The sequence below is a fragment of the Spea bombifrons genome, chromosome 11 (assembly GCF_027358695.1).
Source record: "Spea bombifrons isolate aSpeBom1 chromosome 11, aSpeBom1.2.pri, whole genome shotgun sequence".
Lineage (NCBI taxonomy): Eukaryota > Metazoa > Chordata > Amphibia > Anura > Pelobatidae > Spea > Spea bombifrons.
Genome location: NC_071097.1, coordinates 7,396,939 through 7,410,588, shown reverse-complemented (window position 1 = coordinate 7,410,588; position 13,650 = coordinate 7,396,939).

Here is a 13,650-nt window from a genome sequence, read left to right as displayed (position 1 = left end):
CCTGTCAGCAACGGAGGTTCACAAAATACCAGGGAGTCGGGAGAGAGGCAGAGTGGTGTATGGGAAGGGGGGAGGAGTCAGAGGGGTGTATGGGAGCCACCCTCCCATACATCACTCTGGCTCCTCCCCCTCCCATACACCACTATGCCTCTCTACCCGGCTCCCTGGTGTCTTGTGAACCTCCGTTGCTGACAGGAGGCAGAGTGGAGTATGGGAGGGGGGAGGAGGCAGAGTGGAGTATGGGAGGGGGGGAGGAGGCAAAGTGGTGTATGGGAGGGGGGGAGGAGGCAAAGTGGTGTATGGGAGGGGGGGGCAAAGTGGTGTATGGGAGGGGGGAGGAGGCAAAGTGGTGTATGGGAGGGGGCAAAGTGGTGGATGGGAGGGGCCAGAGTGGTGTATGGGAGGGGGGAGGAGGCAGAGTGGTATATGGGTTAGTTATAGTGGTGTATAATTAATTTCAGGGTAGCAGAGTGGTGTATGGGGGTGTAATGAATTTCAGGGAGGCAGAATGGCATATCTGGGGAGGTAGAGTGGTGTATGGGGGGTATAATGAATTTCAGAGTGGCATATCTGGGGGAGGCAGAGTGGTGAATCAGGGAGTATAATGAATTTCAGGGTGGTGCAGGGCATTTATGGGGGGTGGAGTGGCATATCAGGGTGCACAGTGGCATATAGGGAGGTATAAGGCATAAATGGGGGGCGAGTGGCATATTGATATTAGGCATATCAGGGGGGCATAAGACATATCTGGGGGTAAAAGGTATATCAGGGGGCTCAGTTGCATATCACTGGCATATAAGGAGTATAAGGCATATCAGGGGCACAGTGGCATATCAGGGGCACAGTGGAATCTCTGGCATATAGGAGGTATAAGACATATATGGGGAAGAGTGGCAAGCTGGGGGTCAGATGTGCATAACTGGGGGCAGTTTGGTAAATAAGAGAAAATATAAACAAGGCTTTTTAAAAATAGTTAACATATGAATTAATATTTACTAATAACTTTGTATTAAAACCTAGTTTGAGAAACACTGTGTTTGGGTTCTTGTAGCTTTTATTATTATGTCAGTAAAATAAGAAGGTGACTAGAGAGAGGCCCTTACAATAAAGAGATGAAAGTGTAAATTGTACGTTTTTTTTATTACATTATTTTAAATTTAAAAAAATTGCATTTTTTATCCGATTAATCGAAAAAATAATCGGCCAACTACAGCCCTACATCCAATGTGTGTCTAATTGCTGTTATCATCTTTGATGTTTTACTGTGGTTATCTCTCTACCTCTCTGCATTTCTCACCTCCAGCCCTATTATTTACGACACCCCACTCACCCCCCACCCTTTTCTAATTTAAGTTGTAACCTCTATCATGTTGATCAGTATTGCTTCGGACCTGATGAAGGGAGGATAACTCTTGAAAGCTTGTCTTTTAAATATTATGTTAGTCCAATAAAAAAAGGTATCACCGTATACTCTGCAATACTCTGTTTTTTGACATTGTGTATACTGGACTAATACGGCTTCACCCATTTACATTATATATATATATATATATATATATATATATATATATACAGTATCTCACAAAAGTGAGTAAACCCTCACATTGTTGTAAATATTTTATTATATCTTTTCATGTGACAACACTGAATAAATGACACTCTGCTACGATGTAAAGTGGTGAGTGTACAGCCTGTAAATTTGGTTTCCCCATCAAATTAGCTTAGCACACAGCCATTAATGTCTAAACCTTGGCAACAAAAGTGAGTACACCCCTAAGTGGAAATGTCCAAATTGGGACAAAAGTGTCAATACTTTGTGTGGCCACCATTATTTCCCAGCACCGCCTTAACCCTCTTGGGCATGGAGTTCACCAGAGCTTCACAGGTTGTCACTGGAGTCCTCTTCCAGTCCTCCATGACTGCATTACGGAGCTGGTGCATGAGACCTTGCGCTCCCCCACCTTCCGTTTGAGGATGCCCCACAGATGCTCAATAGGGTTTCGGCCAGTCCATCACCTTTACCCTCAGCTTCTTTAGCAAGGCAGTGGTCGTCTTGGAGGTGTGTTTGGGTTCGTTATCATGTTAGAATACTGCCCTGCGACCCAGTCTATGAATGGACTTCAGTATTTCACAGTACATGTTGTCATTCGTGCTTCCCTCAATGAACTGTAGCCGGCAGCCCTCATGCAGGCCCAGACCATGACATTCCCACCACCATGCTTGACTGTAGGCAAGAAACACTTGTCTTTGTACTCCTCACCTGGTTGCCGCCACACACTCTTGACACCATCTGAACCAAATAAGTTTATCTAGGCCTCATTGGACCACAGGATATGGTACCAGTAATCCATGTCCTAAGTCTGCTTGTCTTCAGCAAACTGTTTGCGGGCTTTCTTGTGCAACATCTTTAGAAAAGGCTTCCATGCAGACCAATTTGATGCAGTGTGCGGCGTATGGTCTGAGCATTGACAGGCTGACCCCCCCCCCAACCTCTGCAGCAATGATGGCAGCAGTCATATGTCTATTTCCCAAAGACAACCTCTGGATATGACGCTGAGCATGTGAATTCAACTTCTTTGGTCGACCATGGCGAGGTCTGTTCTGAGTGGAACCTATCTTGTGAAACCGCTGTATGGTCTTGCCCACCGTGCTGCAGCTCAGTTTCAGGGTCTTCGCAATCTTCTTATAGCCTAGGCCATCTTTCTGTAGAGCAACAATTCTTTTTTCAGATCCTCAGAGAGTTCATTGCCGTGGGGTGCCATGTTGAACTTCCAGTGACCAGTATGAGAGAGTGTGAGAACGATAACACCAAATTTAACACACCTGCTCCCCATTCACACCTCAGATCTTATAACACTAATGAGTCACATGACACTGGGGAGGGGAAATGGCTAATTGGGCCCAATTTGGACATTTCCACTTAGGGGAGTACTCGCTTTTGTTGCCAAGGTTTAGACATTAATGGCTGAGTTATTTTCATCGGAAAACCAAATTTACACTGTTATACAGGCTGTGCACTCACTACTTTACATTGTAGCAGAGTGTCATTTCTTCAATGTTGTCACATGAAAAGTGGGTGTACTCACTTTTGTGAGATACTGTATGTATGTGTATATGTATATGTATATATATATATATATATATATATATATATATATATATCGTATTGGCTCAACTATAGGCCGCACCCTAAAAGTTAGGTGCTTTTTTAAAGAAAAATTGTAATTTAAAGTAGGGCTGCAACAACGAATTGATAAAATCGATAATATTCAATTATGAAAATCGTTGTCAACGATTTTCATAATCGATAAGTTGAATTGATTAATAAAATGAGTTTTTTCAGAGCAAATGCTCTGAAAAACTCCCCTCCTTCTATAATCCGGCCTCAAATAGAGATCGGATTATAACACTAGAATCCAGATCCCCCGCAAAGCTGCAGGAGACCTGGATCCTCTCTGCCACCCAGTGAGGGTCTGTGCAAAACGCGCAGGCATCCTCCGTTTCACCCCTTCCGCTTCTCCCCTCCTCTTCCGCTGGGGCTTCTTTTACTGAACCCGGCGTCACGTGACCTTCCGGTGCGGCTTCCATCACGGAAGCCCCAACGGAAGCGGAGGGGAGAGGTGGCTGTCTGAGCGCATCGCACAGACCCCTACCGGCGGCCAGAGAGGATCCAGGTCCCGTGCAGCGCTGCAGGGGATTTGGATTTTAGTGCGCGATGTGCGCAGCCTCCACTACTTCACCTCACTGCCACTTCCACCTGCCCCACCAGGGGTTAATATATCAACAGAAGAAAAACAGGACAAGTAAGCAGCAGTGGGTAAGGTACGCCTGGACTATTATCTTTATTTTTATGCTCATTTGCCCTGTGTTTCTTCTGTTGATATATTGACCCCTGGTGGGGCAGGTATAATTTTTTCGGGATCTATTAATTATGTGCATTCTTTAATTTGTGTATTTTATTTTTTGATGTCTGTAATATTTGATTTATTGTTTATATTGTCCATATATTTATATATATATTTATATTGTACTGTGTATTTATTTTTTTGTCTATTTATTAAAGCATATATTTTTATACCTATTTTAGCAATGTCAGTTTTTCTTATATCGGGGGGGGCATAAGACATATCAGGGGGCATAGTGGCATAAAGGGGCTATAAGGTGTATGAGGGGGCACAGTGGCATAAAGAGGCTATAAGGCGTATCAGCGGGCACAGTGGCATAAATGGGCTATAAGGCGTATCAGGGGGCACAGTTGCATGAAGGAGCTATAAGGCATATCAGGGGGCACAGTGGCATCTCAGTGGCATATAGGGGTAAAAGGCATATCAGGGGCATGGTGGCATATCAAGGGTAAAATGCATATCAGGGGCATGGTGGCATATCAAGGGTAAAAGGCATATAGGGGGCTATAAGGCATATCAGGGGGGCACAGTGGCATATTGGGGGTTTAAGGATAGGTTTCCACTTGGTTTTTTTTTGCTAAAAATACCCATAAAAACGCCAATTCAGCCACACGGCGTTTTTTTGGTGAAAAAACGCTGCAGCCAGATGTTAGCTGTAATTCAATAGGAAATCGCACAATGCCATATCCACTTGGGGTTTTTCTGTTTGGCGTTTTTTCAGTCCACTTTGGCGTTTTTCTGCTTTCTTGGGCTCTGTGGCAGTTTTTCAAAATCGCAGCATGTTGACAGGAAATCTTGGCGTTTTTCTCCAATAGAAGTCTATGGGAGAGAAAAAAAGCCATGAAAAAGCCATGTGGGTTTTTTGCCTTGGCGTTTTTTATGGCGTTTTTTCCACAGTTACAATGCAGAGGATGGACCCAGTATCTGTGTGTCCTACGAGAAATAGGCTGGAAACAAACAGTTTCACACAAAACAAAGTTCATATTGAATTTTCCTCTGGGGAGGATGGAGTGGGGTATCAGGGGATATAAGGCGTATCAGGCACAGTGGCAGATGTGGGAGGCAGCGTGGAGTGGCAGATGTGGGAGGCAGCGTGGCATATGTGGGAGGCATTGTGGAGTGGCAGATGTGGGAGGCAGCATGGCGTGGCATATGTGGGGAGGGCAGGGTGGCATGTCTGGGGAGGATGGAGTGGTGTTTCAGGGGGTATAAGGCGTATCAGGCACAGTGGCATGTGGGGGGTAGAGTGGAGTGGCAGATGTGGGAGGCAGCGTGGCGTGGGAGATGTGGGAGGCAGCGTGGAGTGGCAGATGTGGGAGGCAGCGTGGTGTGGTATATGTGGGAGGCAGCGTGGAGTGCTGTGGTAGGCAGCGTGGCATATGTGGGAGGCAGCGTGGCATGTCTGGGAGGCAGCGTAGCAAGCCTGGGCTCAAATGTGCATATATTGGGGGGCTGGTTGGGAAATAAAGACAAGAAATGTATTATCAAAGTTTTTTTATTCTGCTGTTTGTATTTAACATCATTTGTTTAGTAAATTATTTTAAATAACTGAAAAATTTACATTCATTTTTTTTATCCGATTAATCGATTAATCGAAAAAATAATTTTCAACTTTTTTGCAGCCCTACGGCCAACTAATCGATTATGAAAATTAGGGCTGCAACTAACGATTATTCTCATAATCGATTAGTTGGCCGATTATTTTTTCGATTAATCGGATAAAAAAATTAAATTTTTAATTTATTTAAAATAAAGTAACGTAGGATGTTAAAAACAAATGGCAGAATAATTTTTTTAAAAAAAAAAATGCATTTCTTGTTTTTATTTCCCAACCTGACCCCCAGTTATGCACATTTGAGCCCAGGCTTGCCACACTGCCCACCCAGACATGCCACACTGCCCTCCCCACATATGTCTTACATACCCCAGTATGCCTTATACCCCCTGATATGTCACTCCGTCCTCCCCAGGTAGGCCCTATACCCCCCTGATATGCCATAGTGCACTAATAGATTTGCAGACTCGTTCACAGACACAATACTTTTATAAATAAATACAGGGTTAATATTCACTGCCCCCAGGATTTAGATTCCCCTTAGTTTGCTCCCCTTTACCTCTAACTGCACCTTAAGTTAACCTTATTAATTAAATTAAGCTGAAGAGAAGACCCCATTAACCATAACTGCTCCTAAATTCACCCTGGAGATCCCATCAACCACAACTGCCCCTAAATTAACCCTGAAGACCCCATCAACTGCCCCTAAATTAACCTATTAACTATAACTGCCCCTAAATTAACCCTAAACACCCCATTAACTATAACTGCCCCTAAATTAACCCTGAAGACCCCATCAACCACAACTGCCCCTAAATTAACCCTGAAGACCCCATCAACTGCCCCTAAATTAACCTATTAACCATAACTGCCCCTAAATTAACCTTAAACACCCCATTAACTATAACTGCCCCTAAATTAACCCTGAAGACTCCATCAACCGCTGAGATCGGCATCAGGGGCCATGTCTGGCCCCTCCCCGGGGCGTCAACATCCGCCATACATACATACATATGGCGGCGGACGTCCGTTTTAAAAGAGTTTAGGAGACGATCAACGATCGCCTCCTAAACTTCAATGGTGTCGCTGATATGCCTCTATTGCGAGGCATTCTCCGACACCAAACACCAACCCCAGGACGTCCTTTAAAAAAACAATGAAGTTGAAAAAGTTAACCAGAAGATCTCTCCAGACCCTCTTGAGAACTCTGGCTCCACTTGCAGGTTGAATACAGGTACTGCATTCAATCGTGCAAGTCAACGGAGCCCAGCTTTCTAATAAAAATATGATTAGTAAAATATTTAAAAAATAATTAAATATGGAAAAAATTAAAATTGCGAAAAAAATAAAATGTGCTAACATTTAAAAATAATGCAGTGATGTCACCAGAGGAACCATCCAGTATCAGCAAAATAATAATTAAAAATAAAAAAAGTCCAAAAAAGAATAAAATTACTAAAATAAAAAATAAAGTTCATTATCATGAGCAAGTGCTAAAATTAGCGCTGTATCTTCTCAAAACTCTCGACATGGAAAGAGTTAAAATAAAAGCATTGAAAATACCCAAGGGGTGTCTAATTTAATAAAAAAAATGAATGGTTTGATGGGATAAATTGGAGTGGCTGGGTTGAAACATAAGGCAAAGGCCCGGACTGACCAAAATGCTGAAAAAAGTGCATTTCCCATATGTGGCATTTTAAATTGCAAACAACCCGACAAACCCATGCATATTGTTTGATAGTGATGCATATCAGGAGCTATGAATATATTCCTGAAGTACAATTTGTGTGAAAAAAATACTACCACAAACTTGGCAAAGTTGATGACAGAACATCAGGCATGAAAAGGGTTAAAATACCTTATTTGCTCGATTATAATACCACCCTGATTTATAAGACGACCCCCCAAAATCTGAATATTAATTTAGGAAAAAAAGAAAAAGCCGGAATATAAGACGACCAGTAAATGTTAATTCATGTAAACTATTATTTTTTAATAAAAGCTATGATTGAGAAAAATATTTTGTTTTTATTTCCTTTTATTTTCCAACCTGCTTGCCCATTTATGCACATCTGCCCCCAGGCTTGCCACTCTGCCCCAGAAATGCCTTATACCCCCTATATGCCATTGTGCCCCATGATTTGCCTTTTAACCCTCTAAATGCCACTGCGTCCCGTGATATGCCTTTTAACCCTCTATATGCCACTGTGCCCCATGATATGCCTTTTGACCCCCTATGTGCCATCCTGCATCCAGAAATGCCTTATACCCCTATATCCCACTCTGGCATTTAGGGGGTTAAAAGGCATATTATGGGGCAGAGTGGCATATAGGGAGGTATAAGGCATTTCAGGAGGCAGATGGCGTATATAGGCAGAGTGGTATATAGGCAGAGTGGCATATAGGGAGGTATAAGGCATTTCAGGAGGCAGATAGCGTATATAGGGTTAAAAGGCATTTCTGGAGGCAGAGTGGCATTAAGGGGGTTAAAAGGCATTTCATAGAGCACTCTGCCTACAGAAATGCCTTATGCCCCCCATTTAACCCCCCCCAAAAAACGTAGACAACTTCCGCTGCAGCCGGAAGGAGGTGCGGTTAGCAGCGGTGGTTGTCTACGTCCATCGCGCATGCACCCCCGATTGTCAAAGAGAATTCCTTGCGCCGGTGCGTGGAGCTCTGATCTCTGACAGCCAGGGAAGGTCCGTGCGATGGACGTAGACAACCACCGCTGCTAACCGCACCTCCTTCCGGCTGCAGCGGAAGTTGTCTACACGAATCGCATAGACGTCTACACGCTGCCCCGGCTGCACACCAGGGACTCAGAAGCACCGGTAAGTGGTGGGGGAAAGTCAGGAGGATCCAGGTCCCCTGCAGCACTGTGGGGGATCTGGATCTTAGTCTCATAGTCAGACCTATTTGAGGTCTGATTATAAGACGACTCCGATTATAAGACACGGTGTATTTTTCCGAGCATTTGCTCTGGAAAAAACCTCGTCTTATAATCGAGCAAATATGGTACCAGTATTTGAAATACCTTGGGGTGTCTAGTTTTCAAAAATATATGGTTTGATGGGGATTAATTGAGTTAACCGGCTTCAAAGATGTTCCAAAGAGGAGATGGAGGCAGAACGACCAGATTTGGAAAACAAGGTTTGGAAATCATAAAACGCTACTTGTACTTATTGCCGTATAACTTACAAAAAACAGCAAAAAAACATAAAAACATTGGGTATTTCTAAACTCAAGACAAATAGTAGAAACTATTTAGCTAGGTTTTTTTACTTGCTTTTGTAGGTGAGTAATTTTTTTTCAAATAAAAGTCACAAAAGGTGTTAGTTATTTTCAAATTTTCACCATTTTTTTTTTTTTTTTTGGAGTAAGATCAAAATAATGGTATCTGCAGAAAGTCCATCTTGTCCTGAAAAAACAATATATAACCCTCCTGCCCCCGTTCACAACCCCCCAAACCCGTTAAGCCATAAGCATAAAAATTCTACAAAAAATGTACACCTTATAGTATGTATAGTATAGTATGAGGATTCAGAGGGAAAATTGAAAAAAAATTGGTTTTTTTTTTAAATTTTCGCTAGTTTTTACAAAATTTCTCATTCGAAATTAGTTGGTCGATTATTTTTTCGATTACTCACATAAAAAAAGGTACATTTTTCATTTATTTAAAACCTATTGAAAACAATCCATTTTGAGCCCGTACATGTAAGGGCTTTGTCATTAAGGGGTTAAAATAATTTATTAAACAGGATGTTAAAAACAGGCTTCCATGCCTACAGGAGTCAAAGGGCTTGCGGTGGCTCGTTTTTGCTGTTGCTGGTCTGCCTGGGCTTCCAGGCAGACCACCAGCAGCAGAGCCCTGTACAAAACGGGAATTAACCCCTAAAATGTTGCAGCATTGAAGGGGTTAACGCTGCACTTTTGCTCTCCTGGAGCAATCAGGCAGCAGGGGGGTGTTGTGTCAGGTCCCCACACTTGTGTGGGGACCCAATCAACACTCAACCCTTTCCTGATTGCTGGTTTTCCAGCAACCGCGTTTTCAGCCTACAGAATCACTCCGTGGGAGTGATCTCAGGCTCGGGGGCGGGCTCTGAGTGGCTGTGCTGTCTGCCCAGACTCCTGGGCAGACAGCAGCAGCGCCCCCCGCGATCACAGGCTGACCTAGGCGCCTGGGATTTGTCGAGCCCTGATATATATAATATATTAATAAAATCATAAACATTATTTACTTAGGTCTTGCCAATGACTTGAAGATACAACTTACAGAGTGGACTAAAATTTAACTTTTATGGTTAGGAAGAATAAATGTGTTGAAGGCATATATATGACCAAAACTGATATACCTATTTAGAACAATCCCTTTGCAAGTTCCAATTTCCATAATGCGCACATTCGATAAATTGTTTTCAGAATTTGTATGGCACAACAAGAAACCTAGAATTTCTTTAATACATATAGAAAAAAAAAGTTGAAATATGATGGAATAAACTACCCCAATTTGATAGAACGTTATGAATCATGTATGTTCGCTCATATGTATGTCTGGGAAACAAAGAAAGATATAGACCTAGATTGGTATAAATACGAAAAGTGGTCTTGTAAAAATTAAGAACCTCTGATGCTATACTGGTTAACCCCAGAAAAATAAAAAAATCTGAATACTGCAAACCATGACAGGGACAAGTATCTTTTAAACTTAGAAGATTTTTTTCAGATAATTCCATTTCATCCTTTACCCTGCTGGGAGTTTTACAATTAACAATTAAAAACTTAAATCTGAAGCCTTGGTTGGATTTGGGAATAAAAAGACTGATGGATATGTTGATTTCTGACCGCCTGATGAGATTTGAGGATCTCCAATGTAAATATGGTCTAGCGAATAAAGAAAAGTTTACCTATTTAAGACTAAAGAACTACCTAAATCAAGTTGTTCCACCTACACCAGTGACAGATTAATAGAAGCAAATCATAAGACCAAACTTATTTCAAAAATTATATGTACTTGATAAAAAAAAGAACCTTAGAGAAATCGAGCTCCGTAGTAAAATGGGAACATGATTTGGCAACTACTATTGATTTAAGAGATTTGGTACGCTGCATGGTCCTCCACGAGAAAAGCAATACACTGCTTTAGTCTTCAGGAATTATATTTTAACATTTTACGCAACTTACCGGTACTTCTGAGTACCCGGTGCTTAGTCCGGGCAGCGTGTAGAGCTCTACACAATTCGCGTACACAACTTCCACTGCAGCCGGGAGGACGTGCGGTTAGCAGCGGGGGTTGTCTGAGTCCATCGCGCAGACCTTCCCCGGCTGTCAGAGATCAGAGTTCCCTGTGATCTTTGACAGCCGGGGAAAGTCTGCGCGATGGACACAGACAACCCCCCGCTGCTAACCGCACCTCCTCCCGGGTGCAGCGGAAATTGTCTACGCGAATCACGTAGAGCTCTACACGCTGCCCGGACTACACACCGGGGACTCAGAAGCGCCAGTAAGTTTGGAGGAGGGAGGGAGTGTTAAATGGGGGGCATAAGGCATTTCTAGAGGCAGAGTGCTCTATGAAATGCCTTTTAACCCCCTTAATGCCACTCTGCCTCCAGAAATGCCTTTTAATCCTCTATACGCCACTCTGCCTCCCAAAATGCCTTATACCTCCCTATATGCCACTCTGCCCCATAATATGCCTTTTAACCCCCTAAATGCCAGAGTGGCATATAGGGGTATAAGGCATTTCTGGAGGCAGAGTGGCACATAGGGAGTCAAAAGGCATATGATGGAGCATAGTGGCATATAGAGGGTTAAAAGGCATATCATGGGGCACAGTGGCATTTAGAGGGTTAAAAGGCATATCATGGGGCACAGTGGCATATAGTGGGTATAAGGCATTTCTGAGGCAGATGTGCATAACTGGGGGGGGAGCAAGTTGAAAAATAAAAGGAAATAAAAACAAAATATTTTTCTCATAGCTTTTATTACAAAAAATAGTTTACATGAATTAACATTTACTGGTAAAACTTTTTTCCTATAGAGTCGTCTTATATTCAGGTATTTTCTTTTTTTCCTAAATTAATAATCAGATTTTGGGGTGTCGTCTTATAATCAGGGTCATTTTATGGTAATTGCATCAGTCCCCCACCTCCACTACATACCCTCCACATAAGTATAATGTTAAAATATATAATTGCGTCAGCCTCACTTCTCTACTTAATTCCCTCCACATAAATATAACATTGTCTTGTCCCCCCACCTCCACTTTATACCCTCAAAGTAAATATAATACTAAAATATATAATTGTGTCAGCTCCCACCTCCACTTCATACGCTCCACATAAATATAATATTAAAATATATAATTACATCACCCCCCACCTCCACTTCATACTATCCAGTTAAAATATGGAGCTAACATGCAAGAATGAGCCGGCTGGAATTTTTATGAGTAAGGATGACGAGTCTAGTATAACTACATGCACTGTGCGCAGTAGGGACATAGTGGCCGGATATGACTTCATATCCAGCGACAAGGTGGCTTCTGCTGACGACACAGATTTCTGATCTCTTGCAGCAATATTTCGCAGAATGCCCCAGGGCAGCCCAGACCAGACAGCCTACTAGGAATTTTCCCGGTATCCAGTCAGGGGGTAACTAGAAACAACAGGACCCCGGCGTGAAAACTGCCCTGGAGTCCCCAACCTCACCAAGCAACATGTCCCACATCTCCACCTTTGCCCCCAAACTGCTTATCTGTGGCATATTTGCCCTCAAACCGCTGATCTTTGCTATCATTGCCTTCAAAGAGATTGCCTGTGCTATCATTGCCCCCAGTATGCCTGTGCCTTCTTTTCTCCTTGCCCCCACCAACATACACTCTGGCACAAATATGTAAACACACTCACAAAAATGCACACATGCTAACACATAACACTTATTCATACTTACTAACACACATGTACACATTCCCACACCACTCATGCTAACATATTCTCTATCTCACACCACTTGCACATACATGCTCACACACACTTATACATACACATCTATGCCCACACACTTATACATATATATTCATGCTCACACACACTTATACATACGCATTCATGTTCACACTCTTACACATGCACATTCATTCTCACACACACGCTTACACATAAACACTCATGCTCACACAATGATATGCATAAACATCCATGCTCACGCATAGTTATATATAGACATCCATGCTCAAATACATTAAAACACAGATATCCAGGCCCACACACACTTCTACATGCATACCCCTGTCCGCCCCAGTTCACCTCCTCACCACCTGTAGGCCGTGTGCTCGCAGCCATATTGTAAAGTGACCCCCCCGGTTTCTGACTCCCTGTGAAGGTTTAAGACCGGCACTAGGAGACAGAAACAAGTGGTCGCCGGGGTCTAGTTGTAGTTGCAACCCCTGTATTTACGAAACTGTTTCCAGGTAAGGGCCTTACTTACCCACCAGCACCTCACACAACGCGCACTCGTCCTACAGCAGCGTTCCGCGCCTTCTTGATTCCACAGACTCCGCCCACCTGCCTAGGACCACGTGCTGTGGAAATAGCTACGGTTTTTCAAGGTACAGCAAAAAGTTTTCCTGCGCATGTGCAATTCGTAGTACGCGCAAAGTGAGCGTAGTGGGCAAGGGCGGATTTTTTAATGGGCAATGTTATCCTGCTTTAGCAAAGCAGTATATGTAGAGTTGCAGAAGGCTGGTGGGCACCAGGATTCAGGAGACTAGTATTTGGGGCAGTCGTACAAAACCCACATTGCTACACTTAAGGGCCATGAAGGACTTATTGTTGGTGTCCTGAACTTTCTTTGAAACCTTTAGCAATCCTTCTTTCCAATAAATTAACATAACATTTTCGTTTTATTTTATAATTATCTAATTTTAATAAAAAACAATTTGTCAATAACTGGTACAGAGTTCAGTCGGCCATTCTATACAGCCCCCTGTCTGTATAGTGACACTGTGCCCGGCCATTCTGTACAGTGCCCTGTCTGTCTAGTCACACTGTGCCCGGCCATTCTGTACAGTGCCCTGTCTGTCTAGTCACACTGTGCCCGGCAATTCTGTACAGTGCCCTGTCTGTATAGTCACACTGTGCCCCGGCCATTCTGTACAGTGCCCTGTCTGTCTAGTCACACGGTGCCCGGCCA